Source organism: Elephantulus edwardii, unplaced genomic scaffold, assembly GCF_000299155.1.
Source record: "Elephantulus edwardii isolate Elephantulus edwardi_28Jun2011 unplaced genomic scaffold, EleEdw1.0 scaffold00070, whole genome shotgun sequence".
NCBI classification, from domain to species: Eukaryota; Metazoa; Chordata; class Mammalia; order Macroscelidea; family Macroscelididae; genus Elephantulus; species Elephantulus edwardii.
Window position 1 is genome coordinate 7,817,486 of NW_006399820.1, and position 15,196 is coordinate 7,832,681.

Sequence of the window (15,196 nt, forward strand, 5' to 3'; positions counted from 1 at the left end):
ATCCTCTCTATCATATTTCAGTGGTATCTAATGAATTGCATTTACCTTGCTAAAATAATTTCAAGTCCCTTAATTCTGTATGTCATAATTGACATGTGATTAAGACATCTGAGTCATCCTTTTCTCCAATATTTCTTCTAAAACTTTGGAGCACAACCTCTAACATGATTTCTCTCCACAGTCCCTTCTTGTTGTCTTCAAAATCTGTTTGGTTTGTTTTTAGGGTGTTTTTTATAAGAAGAAAAAAAACCAACACAAATCTGTTTCCAGTGGCATCCTTTGCTTATCACAGGACTCAGATGTGGGTTTATCATCTAGAAAATATAATTGGAATTCTTTTGCTACATGTATTCTTCTTTTTCTTTCTGATATACTTTCCAATTATACCTGTTCCTCTACCATCTGTAAATTGGGGGGGAGGGTGTTTCCTAGTCTCCAGGGACATAGTGGTAAGAAGCTGCAGTCCTGAGGGCATACAGTTCAAAACTACCAGCTGCTCCATGAAAGAAGGATGGGCAGTCTCCTCTCATGTGATAAACTGCATTTGAAAAGCTGCAGAAGCAGCTGAGTCGGTTCCAACTCAATGGTACACAGCAGTAGTCTTAGAGAACAGAGTTCCTGTGGCCTAGTAGTAAAAAGCTACACTGCAACGCCAAAGGCACATGGTTTGAATCCACCATCGGCTCTGCAGGAGGATGAGCAAGTTCCTTCTGTGACTTACTGCCTCTGAAAACGGAGGGCTAAACTCCATCTCACATATTTTAGACATGTTGTTATGAGAGGCCAGTCCTTGGAAAATTATTTCATGCTTAGAAAGATGGAGGATCAGCAAAGGGAAGAAAGACACTCAATAAAGTGAACTGACACAGTGACTTTATCAACGGGCCCAAGTATATCAAAGATGATGAGGATGACACAGGATAAGGCAAGGTTCAGTTCTGAGGGTTGCTACAAGGCAGAGTCGACTCAATGCCACTTAAACATCATGTACAGAAATGCAGCTCATTCTTAACAGAATTTACAATGGTAGCTATCCCTTCTCTACATCTTTTTTTCCCTACAAAACTAGCAATATGGGCTTTTTGATGAAAATGGTCTTGCTGGAGAATCAAACACAGCCTAGGTACTGAGATGTTTCACATGAAACAATTCACACTCAAGAAGTATCAATCATCACCTGGCCCCAATATAAGAATAATTACTCAGCATCAGAGGAAGGGGAGCCTCATAATATTATTGCTGTTGGTTTAAGTACCATAGAGTTGAATCCAACTCAACAACCCATGCACAACAAATCAAAGCCTATTGGTATAGAGCAGTCTGACACAATTCTCACACTGTGCTTAATGTACTGCTACAGCCACTGTGTTAATCTATCTCACTGCTGCTGTTCCCTTCTGTCAAGTCAACTTGTTACTCTACTCATGGCAATCTCACAGGGATATCGTTGGGCTTACACTGGCTGATTTTCAAAAGTAGACTGCCAGAGTTCCTTCCTAGAGATGCACTATCCAGAAATCAGACCCAGGTCTCTCAAAAGAAAGGTGGGAATTCTACCACAGAACTACAACTGCCTCCCTAATGGCTCCTAGAGACAGGATACCCTGTAAGGTTTGAAATTATAAAACAAATGTAGTCAGTCACTTTGTGATTTTGTGTATATGAAGCATATTTATTGAGTTCCACAGCTAACAAAACAAAAGCCACAAATGAAGAAAGTAGCAAATCAAAATAATTTTGTAGAAGACTCTCCCAAATGTCAATGTTTTAAGAAAAGTCACAGAATAAGTGTTTTACCACAGTATCTCAAGGGACATCTTGTGATTTTCTAACTATCATAACATTCTACAAAGAAAATAGAGAAAGTTAATTTGAAAAAGGGGAATTTACCAGTTTCCCCTATTATGAAATCTCAGCCTTGTAAATATTTAAAACAAATAAAACTAAACCCACTGCCTTCAGGTTGATTCTGACACACGACAACTCTCCATCAGGATCCTGAAAAGGCTGTAAATCTATCTCTTCAGTAGAGGCTAGTGGATTTGAACCAATGACCTATTGGGTAGCAGTCCAACATGTAACGTACTTTATCACCAGGTCTCCTTGCAAATACTATGGAAGAAATATCTTCAGAATAAACTATTCAAGAGCAGTTATAAGTCTACAATCTGTTTCAACAGGAACTTTACGTTCCCATACCGAAAAATATCTCTTAAACTTCCTTAAGACTAGAAAGCAATATATGATATGTTAATATAATGGATTATTAGTCATAAAAAGAAAGAGAGCTTTAGAAATGAATACTGAAAATATCGTGTAAGTAAAGTTAGTCTTAATGATAACTTATGGTATACCCAGGAATCAGATTGATTACATCTGTGGAAGGAATCGTTGGAGAAATTCAATGTCAGCAGTGAAAACTAGGCCAGGTGCTGATTACAGAACAGACCATCCACTACTCATATGCAAGTTCAAATAAAAGCTAAAGAAGGTTAAATCGTATCCACAGGAATAAAAATTTGATCTCAAATCTATTCCTGCTGAATTTGAAAACCAGTCCAGGAGCTATGAATGAAGACCAGATGAGATGTGGGAAGATAGCAATATCGTTCATGAAGAATGCAAAAAGTCATTACAAAAAGGAAGAAAAGACCAAAATGGATGAGAGAAGAGACTCTGAATATTGCACTAGAATACTGAGAATTCAAAGTAAAAGGAAGAAATCAAGAAGTTAAGGAGCTGAACAAAAGATTTCAAAGGCAGCTCAGGGAAGCAAAGCAAAGTATTATAATGAAACATGCAAGGAGTAGGAGTCAGAAAATCAAAAGGGCCAGAATCACTAGGCATTTCTTAAGCTGAAGCAACTAAATAAATTCTAGCCATGCGTTACAATGTTTATGGACACTATGAGTAGAATATTGAATGATTCAGGAAGCATTAAAAGATTGAAGGAGTATACAGAGTCACTATACCAAAAGAATTAGCTGACAAAGAATTTCAAGAAACAACCTATGAGCATGAGGCAATGGTAATGAGAGAGGAAGTTCAGGCTGCTCTGAAGGACTTGACAAAAAATAAAGCCCCAGGAATTGATGAAATACCAATTGAAATATTTCAGCAAACAGATCCTGCCCTGGATGTGCTCACCAGGTTGTGCCAAGAAATCCGAAGGACAACTACTTGGCCAATTGACTGGAAGAGATCCATATATATTCTCATTACAAAAACAAGTGACCTGACAGAGTGGGGAAATTATCAAACAATTATCACTAATATCACACACTGGTAAAATCCTGCTGAAGATTATCCAGAAATTAATGGAACAGTACATTGACACAGAACTACCAGAAATACAAGCTGGGTTTAGAAGAGGTCTTGGCACTAGAGACATTATTTCCAATGTCAGATGGATCTTGATAAAAAGGAAAGAGTACCATAGGAATGTCTATCTATGTTTAATTGACTATGCAAAGGCATTTGACTGTGCAGATAACAACAAATTGTGGCTAACTTTGAGGAAAATGGAAATCCCAGAACACATGATTGTGTTTATGGGAAACCTATACTAGTACCAGAAAGCAGTCCTTAGAACAGAGCAGGGAAACACTACGTGTTTCAAACTCAGGAAAAGCTTGTATCAGGGATGCATCCTGTCTCCACACCTTTTCAATCTATATGCAGAACAGATCTAGAACTTTCTTAGAATCTGGCATTGCATATTTGTTGCACTCCTATTTCTGATGCACACTGAAAAGCTCTAGAAATTACACTTATGTATTGACTAGCAGGTCAGTTACACATGAGGGCTTGCTTTGTGACAATTTGTCCAGCTGTGCAATTATGTGTGATGTTTTCTTTGTGTGTATAATTTAATTGCATATTTTAGAAAAACATATCTATTTAAAGCCTAATACATACACCAAAAAATCTTAAATTTTACTCTATCTTTTTATTTAATCTTCCATATAACTATCTTATAATGGTGATAGTAGTAATTAGGAGATAGATCTTTGGAATATCGTTTTATACTTAAGATTATTAGCCTGAACCATTTAAGACATCAGTGTTCTTTAAATGGCCTAGTTTTCTCCTTGCTCAAATCTTCTACCCTAAGATCCAAGAAATGATTTCTGAGGGTCAAGGTTAAGGAGTTATGTTGTCAACCCAAAGGCATGTAGTTTGAATCACAAGCTGCACTGCAAAAGAAAGATTGGTAATCTTTCCCTGTGTAATTTACAGTCTCTGAATACTTGCTGGAGAGTCAGCTACGAGTTAGTTTCAACTTGAAACATATAACAACAACAGAATCTAAGACACCTAGTCTTTCTTCAGATACACAAAATTTATTCACACTTGGAATGTCTATTATAAATTCATTCACAAATGTGTAGCCAAGAAACAGAACTGGACAAAAAAAGTGTCTGGGTTGAATGGCAAAACCAGGTATTAATCAAATTATCATGCAAATAAAGTACAGCTGTAAGAAAGGGAGGTATTGGATGAATAATCATTTGTTATAGGAGGGATTGGATTAACAAGGGTCAGGCTTTCCTAGGAAGTAATAAAGAATCTACAATCTAAACAATATAACTAGAGGGAAAGGACAGGACAGCCTTTTCGAGAATACCTTGTGCAAAGGTCCTGGGGTAGGAGAAGCCTGGGAAGTAAGATGCCTCTTGTCTGTTTTCAGAAACCTTCCTCCTTTAATTACGGCCCAAATGTGGTTCACTCCACTCCATTTGCTAACACATGGATCTCTTCCTCGGTTGTCTAGGACAGACATTTTTCCATCGTTCTGTTAGCACTTAGCTCACTGCATTGCAATTATCTGTTTATACATCTGTCTCCTTCACTAGGCTGAGAAGCCAAGGTGGTTTAGAGCATTAAAGCACGAGCTTTGCATATGTCTGTGCACAGGGATCAGCAAACTTTAAGTGTTCACAAGTGTTTTCAGGATGAAGCTGGATTATTTAATTGCACATCTAGACATAGACGTTTTACTTTAACGTTGACCTACCTTGAAACTTGCCTAAATTGTGTGCCTGCACAAATCTCACCTGTAAAGTAACAACTTTAAAAAAAAAGCCTCTCCCCCACCCTATGCCGCCCCCACCTAACCTTAATGAATCATAAGGTGTTATTTTGCTTCAGCATCCAAACCATCTGCCCAGACTCTGTAAGTATAACGCAATCTATTTTATAAATAGCACACAATTATCTAATTTCTAAAAGTCTCTGCATGCTTTGAAAGGTGTTATTTTGGAAACAAGCCCTCGTCCATCCTTGGGAAATTCCCAAAGCCTCATTGTAATTGCTAAGTATATCTACAGTGGCATTGAAAGGCCTACAGGAAGCCAGAATCCCAGGAGGTGTCAGGGGCATTCAGAGAGCTGACAGCTTGGGGGTCTCCACATCACCCTCCCTCCCCGGCCCCCAGCTCCAGCTGCTGTCACCTGGGCTACAAGCACTTACAGGCCCACCAGGTAACAACAAAAACCACCACTCAGCCAACCTTAATGACAATGGCAGCCCCGCCACTGCAGCTGCTGCCGGTCTGCCTGGGTGAGATTTGAGAGTGGAGAGGGGGAGGAATCTCAAACAGAGGCTGCCTTGTTTGCAGGCCCTTCTGCTGTGCCCTCCACACTGGAACAGCAGCCTCTGAGGTTTTCCTTACACGGTGTCAGCAACTCCATTGCAGATCTCCCTCCCAGCCCCAATGCAATCCCACCCTTTTAGGGAAAGGAAAAACAATGAAATCAAGATTAGGGTATTCCTGTTGCAACCCAATCTGACTGCTCTCTGGCGATTTGATACCCAGTTGTCAGCTAGGGCTCTACCCCTCTGAGATTTATCTGTGCCTGACATCTTTATAGGATTACGGGGGAGGTTTAGCAGTGCTAGGGGTGGTAATTTAAAACCGGGCCTCCCAGAGCCGTGTTTATGAATACAAGCAGATGTGTGCTTATCATTCCCATACTTAGAGCCACACTCCTGGAGCCCTTGAACTACGACCATATCCCTGAGAACAGGCTCTCGCTCACTCCACTGCACACCACTTCCTCCTTCCCCTGGTCTCAGCTTTGAGGGGCAGGATGTGGACTACATGGGAAAGGAGCCCTCTGCCAGTCCAGTCAGAACACTGCCCTTTGATCTCTTCCCACCAGACTGTGTGAGTTTGTGAGCTGGTTTTTGGTGGGGCTTTTTTTGCTGTAATGGAGTTTGGTCTATTTTTTTTTTTCACCACCACCCTCCTCCCCCTTTTAATCTGGCATACAGGGAAGTGACCGCTCTATTACAGATTTCCTGCCTTTATTTATCTCTATTAATTATGAACTCTCCTGGGAAAGCAGAAAACAGGAGATGAAACGCCAAGGGCCAGTGTAGAAGGCAGTCACCTCAGGCCAGGCAGCAATGCCCTGACTCAGGGTCTGTCTGATACACCACTGACGTGGCTGCCTTTGGAGGGGGTTTCATTTCCCAATGCCCATGACCTTATCTGCTCTTTACAGTGATAGATGCTGTTGTCTTGCACAATCAGGCTCCCTGGCAGCTGTTTCTTTTCCTCAGACAGGATCTGGCCTTAGGGAAAACAGTAAGGTAGGGGAAGGTAGACTGAAGGGTGTTATGAAGGCTGGGGGATTCCCTAGCAAGGCTGGGTCCAGAAGATGTCCCCAAGATCCCTCATAGAGCCACCAACTTTCATGTACTGCCCTTAAAGAATATTCCCAGGTGTGACAAAAGGTCAGAATAAGTCACTTTCCTCCTCAAAAAAACTCTTCTTAGTAACCATTGTATACACTCCTCATGACCAGAGAGGCACTGACCTTAGCACTTCCTCATACCCTGTGTGCATTCCTTGTTATTCATAGTTAAGTTTCTTTATGAAGGACTCCCTTTGAGTACACCCAGAAGTGCCTCAGAATAAAGGACTGGAAATCCATTTAAAAAAAAAACCCAAAAAACCATACATTGAAAAACATAGAACACACACAGATCTACTCTGACACACTCATGGTCATCAAGAGTCAAAAAAAGTGACTGAAGAGAGTTAATATTTAAGCTCCTGACTTGGGTCTAGCTCCACTGATGGACGGATGGATTGTACACTAATCCCACTCACTTGCTCATTGCCTTCAAGTCAGGATCGAGTCATAGCTGACACTCCAACAGGTTTGTGGGGGCAATAAATTACATGGGAGGAGAACATGAGTCATTCTCCCCATGCAACTCAGAGGCAGGCGGTATGAAACTGTTTGATTTGAACCATTTGCCTCTGAGTTGGCAGCACAAGTCTTTACCACTAAGTCACCAAAGTTCTCTGTAAATCACAAGAGAAGCTGTATGTTAGCCATCCTTCCCCTTTAAAGTCACTAGTGGTTTCAAACCTCCAGAGAGGTGGCTTATGGCTTAGCAGCTCAACTCCCTATGAACTAAGCCACCAGAGCTTCCCAAAAGATGAACCCAGTTTCCCAAGATTTTGACAAAAAGAGGTCCAACAGGTTAGTCTTAAACTTTCCTGCACAACAAATAGGAAATAATAAGAACAAGTTACAACCAGACCTCCACATGCACACATGCAAGAAACCTCCTTGAGCCTCTCCTCACAATTCAAATGTAGGGAAGTCTAGACTCTTGGGCTCTCTGTGAGACCTATTACTTACCAGAATAGAAATGCTTTAGCAATAAGGTCAGGTTTCTAGTGTTCAAAACAAGCATCATCATTTCTCTATCCAGATAACAGAAATTACAAATCCCAAAAGAGAAAAAAGTGAAATGTATATAATTAGCACATTCTGAAATCTCCGTAGCATGGAATAAAAGTTATAAACTTAGAAGTTTATTTTCCTTAAATGCCAAATAAACACAGCTTTGGAAAAAAGTATAATATAGTTTCAAAAGATCTGAAAAATCTATAGTTTAGGGATTTGGAAGTCAACAAGTGTATTTTATAATTCAAAGGTGAGCAAACAGTTTCTGATACTCTAGAGAGTAAAGGTTTTTGGCTTTGCAGGCCATGCAGTCTCTGTCACAATCAGAATCCTTGAAGTGGAAACACAGCCAAGGACAATATGCCAATGAATGGATATGGTATTGTTCCAATAAAACTTTATTTACCAAAATAACTGGTGTAATCAGTGGATAAGTTCATCAATTTTAACAATAATAGTACTACATTTAGAAGCATCTACTTTCCAAAAATCTTATTCCAAGCCAGAGCTGTCTGCTAGCACTGACAATGAGCTAAAAATAGCTTGATTGCCCTGGTCTATGGTATCAGTGCTGGAGGACTATGTCAATGATTCTTTGTATTTGCAGACCAGATTTCATAACTGTTCACACGTCTTCAGCCTCAATGAAAATCCATGCTTTCTCTCTGAAGTGGCCTCGAGTCTTCAGAAATTGTATGCATAGGCATTCAGTCTAACAGGTTTGGGACACAAGTGAGGTATAAATGCAGAAAAGGCAATGAGTCCATTTAAAAATCAAATCCTTGATTCTGATAGCATCATTTATGTCTGTCTGCTCCCTCCTAATATATTTACTCACTTAGTTTGAGAGTTATAGTTTGAGGAATTAACAAGTTATGGAAATGAGAATATTTAACAACAAAATATTTATATAGGAAATATTTAAAAATGATAAGATGGCAGCATTGGATAGGATCTTATGAGTTATACCAGGGGGAAGACGTTTTTGTTGATACCAAGGAAATGAAGTAAAAAAAAATTGTCACTTCTCTAAGAACATGGAGCTAATTTGTGGGAGAGAAATGAGTATGTTTCAATCAACTATTACTTCAAAGAAGTAAAGGATGACATCAAGATTGTATTCCTATAATCAACAACAGTTCAAAGCATAAAAGTATAAAAATAATTACTATGGCATCAATTCTGGTTTAAGGCAACCCTATGTGCATCAAAGAAACACTGCATGGTTCAAAACTGGGAAAGGAATATGCCAGGGATGTGTCCTATCTCCATACCATTTCAACCTGTATGCAGAACAGATTGTACGGGAGGATGGGCTCTATGAGGAGAAATGTGGGGTCAAGATTGGTGGTAGATCTATCAACAATCTGCGTTATGCAGATGACACAACCCTGCTTGCTGAAGCTGAGGAGAACCTTAAATGCTTACTGCAGAGGGTCAAGGACTGCAGCCTCCAATATGGATTGAGGCTCAATGTCAAGAAGACAAAGATTCTCACCACTGGACCAATTGGCAGCATCAGGATGGATGATGAAGAGATTGAGATTGTTAACTTTAGCCTGCTTGGCTCCACAGTCAACACTCTTGGCACCAGTAGCCAGGAAATTAAAAGATGTATTGTGATGGGAAAGTCTGCTGTTAGGTACTTCTCCAAAGTACTGAAAAGCAGTGGTGTCACTCTGGAGACTAAAGTGCGTCTGATACAGGCTATGGTCTTTGCAATCACTTGTTATGCATCAGAGAGTTGGACAATGACTAAGGAAGATAGAAGGAAGTCTTTGAGCTGTGGTGCTGGAGAATAATATTCAATGTACCATGGACTGCCAAGAAAACAAACAGATTCATCCTGGAGAGGGTTAAACCAGGCTGCTCCTTGGAGGCAAGGATTCTGGGGCTTCGTCTGACATAGTTTGGACATATTGTAAGGAGGGACAGGTTCTTGGAGAGGGACATCATGCTGGGTAGAGTAGAGGGACAGCGCAGGAGGGGAAGACCCTCTAGGAGGTGGATTGTTTCAGTGACTGGGGTAATCAGGATGGGTGTGTCAGAGGCAGTGCGATTGGTACAGCATAGAGCAGGGTTTAGGGCTGTTGTACATAGGGTCACTATGAGTGGCAAGTGACTCCATGGCACATAACAACAACAACAACATGTGCATCAAAGTAGAAATATGACCCAGAGGGTTTTAATGACTGGTTTTCCAGAAGTACATTATCAAGATTTTCTTTCAAAGCTCATCTAGGAGGACTTGAACACTTAACTTATCACTTAGCCTTCATCACTTAAATTCTGAGAAAGAATTTAACACAGAATCAACAAAGAAGTAATAAATAAATGACAAAAAAAGAGCATTCATTCTGTTAAAAAAAAAAAGTATGGGCTTATAAATTGCTTTTTGATAAAGAATATTCTACAGGTCAATATTTTCCCTGATATCAAATGGAGGATTTTAGTGCTTCAAGCACTACAATAAACTGCTGAACTAATGTGAGTGGCCTAAAGTAGTAGAAGCATCACTCAAGCCAGCTAATTCTGTCCTAAGGAATTATTTATGCCTGATGAGAATCTGTCTGGAACAATATGATGTCTTTATCTCCAACTACTTAAAGAGGACTCAGCCAAAGTGTACTAACACAGTCTACCCTGGGTTTCCCAGGTCTTGCAAAATGTCAGCCTGATTGCTTAGACGGGTTATGGCTTTTTTCACATTATCTACACCTACTCATCCATCACCATGTGACTGAGTGGTATACAAAGCAAGCTCTTCAAAGCAGGAGGGTAGGATGCAATCTCTGACTATGCCTGACTGTAGCCCAGACAGATTTTTTTCCCCCCTTTCTAGTGGCAGACGAGACAGGTGCTGTCCTGAGAGATTCTACTGCATAGAGAAATGTTCTGACTCACCCACTGTAACAACCGAAGTACCCAGCCCTGCACAAGAGTTGAAGGTTAAGTAAAAATAACTCTGCATTCCATCCACAGGTGTTGGCTTTTTAAAAGGAATGCAGACTTTGAGCTCCATTTATGTTTTCAAAATATTGCTTTTTGTTTGAACTAACATGGAATGTGTCACTGTATCCACACACTGTGCAATTTTACACTCACAGAGACTATAAGCCTATGTGCCAAATGACATGACTCTCTAATATCTCAACCATCTAAAGGATAGCTTAAAATAATCTCATGAAAGAGACCCAAGAAATAAAGTCTCTTCTTGCCCTTAGCAAGAGATGACAGATAGATTGATATGTATGCTAGATTGATATATGGATAGGTAGCCAAGCAGGTGGAAATATAAATACACATGTATACAGATACATACATATGGTACATACATAGATACATCAATACATAGGTAGATAAAGACATTTTGTTTCTAGGTGCCCTCAAGTTGAGGACATAGTTGAGTCATAATGACCCTGTCCAATCCTGTGCCATCTTCTTCATTTCTGACATACTTTAGCTCATTGCTATCAGTCACTGTGTCAAACCATCTTGTTGAGGGTCGTCTTTTCTTTCGCCGACCCTACACATTTCCAAACAAATCTCTTTCCAATGAATAGCCTCTTCTCAAAACATGACTAAATTATGTGAGATGAAGCTTTGTCATCCTTACCTCCAGGGAGCATTCTGGTTGCTATTTCTCTAACACATATTTGTTCTTTTGACAGTCTGTGGTATATTTAGTACTATTCACCAATACCACAGCTCAACACCACCAATTCTTCCTCTGTCATTCTTAATTATCCAGCTGTGATATGCATAGCAAGTGATTGAAAAGATCATGGTCTGAATTTTTGCTGTTGTCGTTAGCTGTTGTTAAGTCGAGCATGACTCATAGCAACCCTATGAACAAAAGATCTGAACCCAGTTCTGTCCTGCACCATCCTCACATTTCCTGACACACAAGAGCTCACTGCAGCAGTCACCGTGTCAATTCACTGGGATGAGGGTCTTCCTCTTCTTTGCTGACCCTACACCCTTCCCAACAGCATGTCCCTCTCCAAGGTAATAGCACCTCTTAGCAAAATGTTCTAAGTATATGAGGAGAAGCCTCATTATTCTTGCCTCCAAAGAGCACTCTGGCTGCACCATCTCCAAGACATATCTGTTCATTCTCTTGACTATCCTTGGGGTGTTCAGTGCTTTTCTCCAAAACCACAGCTCAAAGGCATCAATTGTTTTTCTGTCTTCCTTATTCATTGTACAGGTCTTGAATGCATTGCTAGTAATCAGAAAGACTATGGTCCCTCAGTCCTCAAACTGAAATCACTAATTTGGAAAGATCCCTAACTGCAGATTTTCCACAGTGTGATGTGTCTCATTTCCTAACTGCTCCTACCAAGGGTGTAAATTGTGGATCCAAGTAAAATGAAGCCACACCTTATTCTTCACACTGACATCATGGGTCCTCAGTAATTTGGAGAGGTCTCTTCTCCATCATGATGTTGCCTATTATCAGCCCTATTATCTCAGGGGTGAGGATTTTTGTTTCCTTGATTTTTTTTTGTTTATTTGGGTTTTTTTTTTCATGATTTTGAAGTGTAATTCATGCTCTCTTTCAGCAAGCAAGCTTGTGCTATCTGCAGAACACAGATTATTGATGAGTCTTCCTCCCATCCTGACTTCACATTGTTTTTCAGTGTCTAGCCAATCAAATGATTTACTCAGCATGTAGATGAAATAGTTATAAAGAAAAGATACAACCCTGACATATATCTTGATTAATTTTAAAACATGCAGTGTTCTCTTGCTTTGTTCAAACAACAGCTTCTTGGTCTAGGTGTTGGTTTCCCATGAGTATGATTAAGTGTTCTGGGATTCCATTCTTCTCAATGTTAGCCATAGTTTGTAATGATACACAGAGTCAACTGTCTTTGTGTAGTCAATAAAACAAGAATAGACATTCTTCTGATTTTCTTTGATTTTAGATAGAATCAATCTGACCTCAGCACTGATATCTCTGGTGTCCTGGGCTCTTGAAAACTCAGCTTGAACTTTTGGCAGTTCTTTTTCAATGTGTTGGTCTAGCCAATTTTGGATGATTTTCAGCAATATTTGGCTTGCATGTGATAGTAATGATACTTGATATTTCCACATTCGCTGGATCACCTTTTTTGGGAATTGGGGGGTGGAAAACATAGATGTCTTCTAGTGAGTCAGCCATGTAGCTGTGTTCCATCTGATTGAATACAGTCCAATAAAGATATAGAAAATGTTAACTAAAAGAATTATCCCTTAAATTTGTTGTTGTTGTTGTTGTTATTGTTGTTAGATGCATTACAGTCAAGTGTCACTCACAGCAGCTCTATGAACTAGAAAATTGAAACCTGTTTTATATTGAGTAACCCTCATAATCTCTGACATGCTTGAATCCAATGCTGCAATCACTTTTTCAAACAATCTGGTGAAAGGTCTTCCTCTCTTTTACTGACACTCAACCTTTCCAAGCCTGATGTCTTTCTCCAACAAATAGTCTGTCCCCAAACTATTCTCCGAGCAACATGCCCAGAGGATGTGAGATAAAACATTGTCACCTTTGCCTCCAATAAACACTCTGTACCTTTTCCAAGACATATCTGTTTGTTCTTTTAGCAGTGCAGGGATATTCAGTACACTTTCCAACACCACAGTTCAAAGGCATCAAGCAATTCTAATTTTGCTGTCCTTATTCAATAGTCAGATCTCAGATCATAGAAAATTAAAAGACCACAGCCTGCATCAGGTACACCTTAGTCTTCAAACTGACCCCATTGCTCCTCAATAATTTTGAGAGAACCTTGAATTCAGATTTTCCTAGTGTAATACATCTCTTGATTACCTGACTGCTGGTATTAAGGATGTTAACTGTTGATACAAGTAAGATGTCGTAGTTGAGGGTCTTAATCTTTTTTGCATCTGTCATGATGTTGCCTATGTATCCAGTAGTGAGAATTTTTGTTTCCCTCAGGTTGAGATGCAATCTATTTTGAAGGCTGTAGTTTTTAACTAAAAGAGTTAAACTTTTAACAACCACCTTTACCTAAGTCTGAAGGAGACATGGTAGCACAGTGGTTAAAATACTTACAAGATCAGCAATCAAGCCAATCAGTGGCTCATCAGGAAAAAGATGTGGCTGTCTGCTTCCACAAAGATTTATAGCCTTGGAAACTCTGTGGGTCAATTCTACTTTTCCAATAGGTGCAGTATGAGTTGCAATTCACTTGATGACAGAGGATTATGTAATTGGTTTAAGTCTGAACTAATTACAATTAAGAAAGTCTTTAAAGAATCAGAAGTTGAATATTAGTTGATTGGAGATGGCTGGATCTGTTGCTGTGTTCTTCATTATGTTCCGTTTGTCTATGTTCCTGTCATTGTATCAGTACCATGCTGTTTTATTTTCTACGGCTGTGTAGTAGGTTTTGAAGTCAGGGAGTATTATGCCCCCACTTCATTTTTATTTTTCAGAAATGCTTTGCTTATTATTGGGGTTTTGTTTCTTTTCCAAATAAACTTGACAATTTCCCTTTCAATCTCCTTGAAAAATTCATTTGGTAACTGTACAGGGATTGCGTTGAACATACAGACATTTTTCACAATAACGAGTCTTCCTATCCATGAGCAGGGCACATTTTTCCAGTTATTTAAGTCTTTTATTGTGTCTTTCAGAAATTTTTTGTAGTTTTCTTTGTATAGTTCTTTTGTGTCTCTAGTTAGGTTCACTCTAAAGTATCTCAATATGTGGTTGGCAATTGTAAATGGTATTGCTTTCTTAGTTTCCTTCTCTGAGTTCTCCTTGTTACTGTAGAGAAATCCCACAGATTTCCAGATATTGCTCTTGTATTGTGCCATTCTGCTAAACTGATCTACTAGCTCTAACAGGTTTTTTGTTGATTCCTTGGGGTTTTTATTGTACATTAACGTATCATCTGCATACAGCAACAATTTAACCATCCCTTTGCCAATGTGGATGCCTTTTACTTCAGTTTCTTGTTGTACTGCCTTAGCGAGTACTTTCAATACAATAATGAATAGAAGTAATGACAGAGGGCATCCTTGTCTGGTTCCTGTTCACAAAGAAAATGCTTTTAGTCTTTCTGATAAGAACATAAAACATAAAAGACAACCTTTTCAACAAATGGTGCTGGCAAACCTGGACTGCTAATTGCAGAAAGCTGAAACGGGATCCACCTATCACACTATACACAAAAATCAACTCAAGGTGGATCAGAGACTTGGGAGTAAAGCTCAAAACCATAAAGTTCATAAGAGACAAACTGGGAACAAGTTTAGAAGGCCTAGTCTACAGTAAAAAGGACTACCAAATACAGCCAGAAATGCATGGATGGAAGAGTATGAAATTGATGAATGAAACCTTCTAAAGATTAAAATCTCTGCACTCATCAAAAACTTTTTCCAACAGGACAGAAAGGAAACTTATTGACTGGGAATAAACATCTGATAATACCATCTCAGACAAGGGTCTCATAACAAAAGTTTACAGA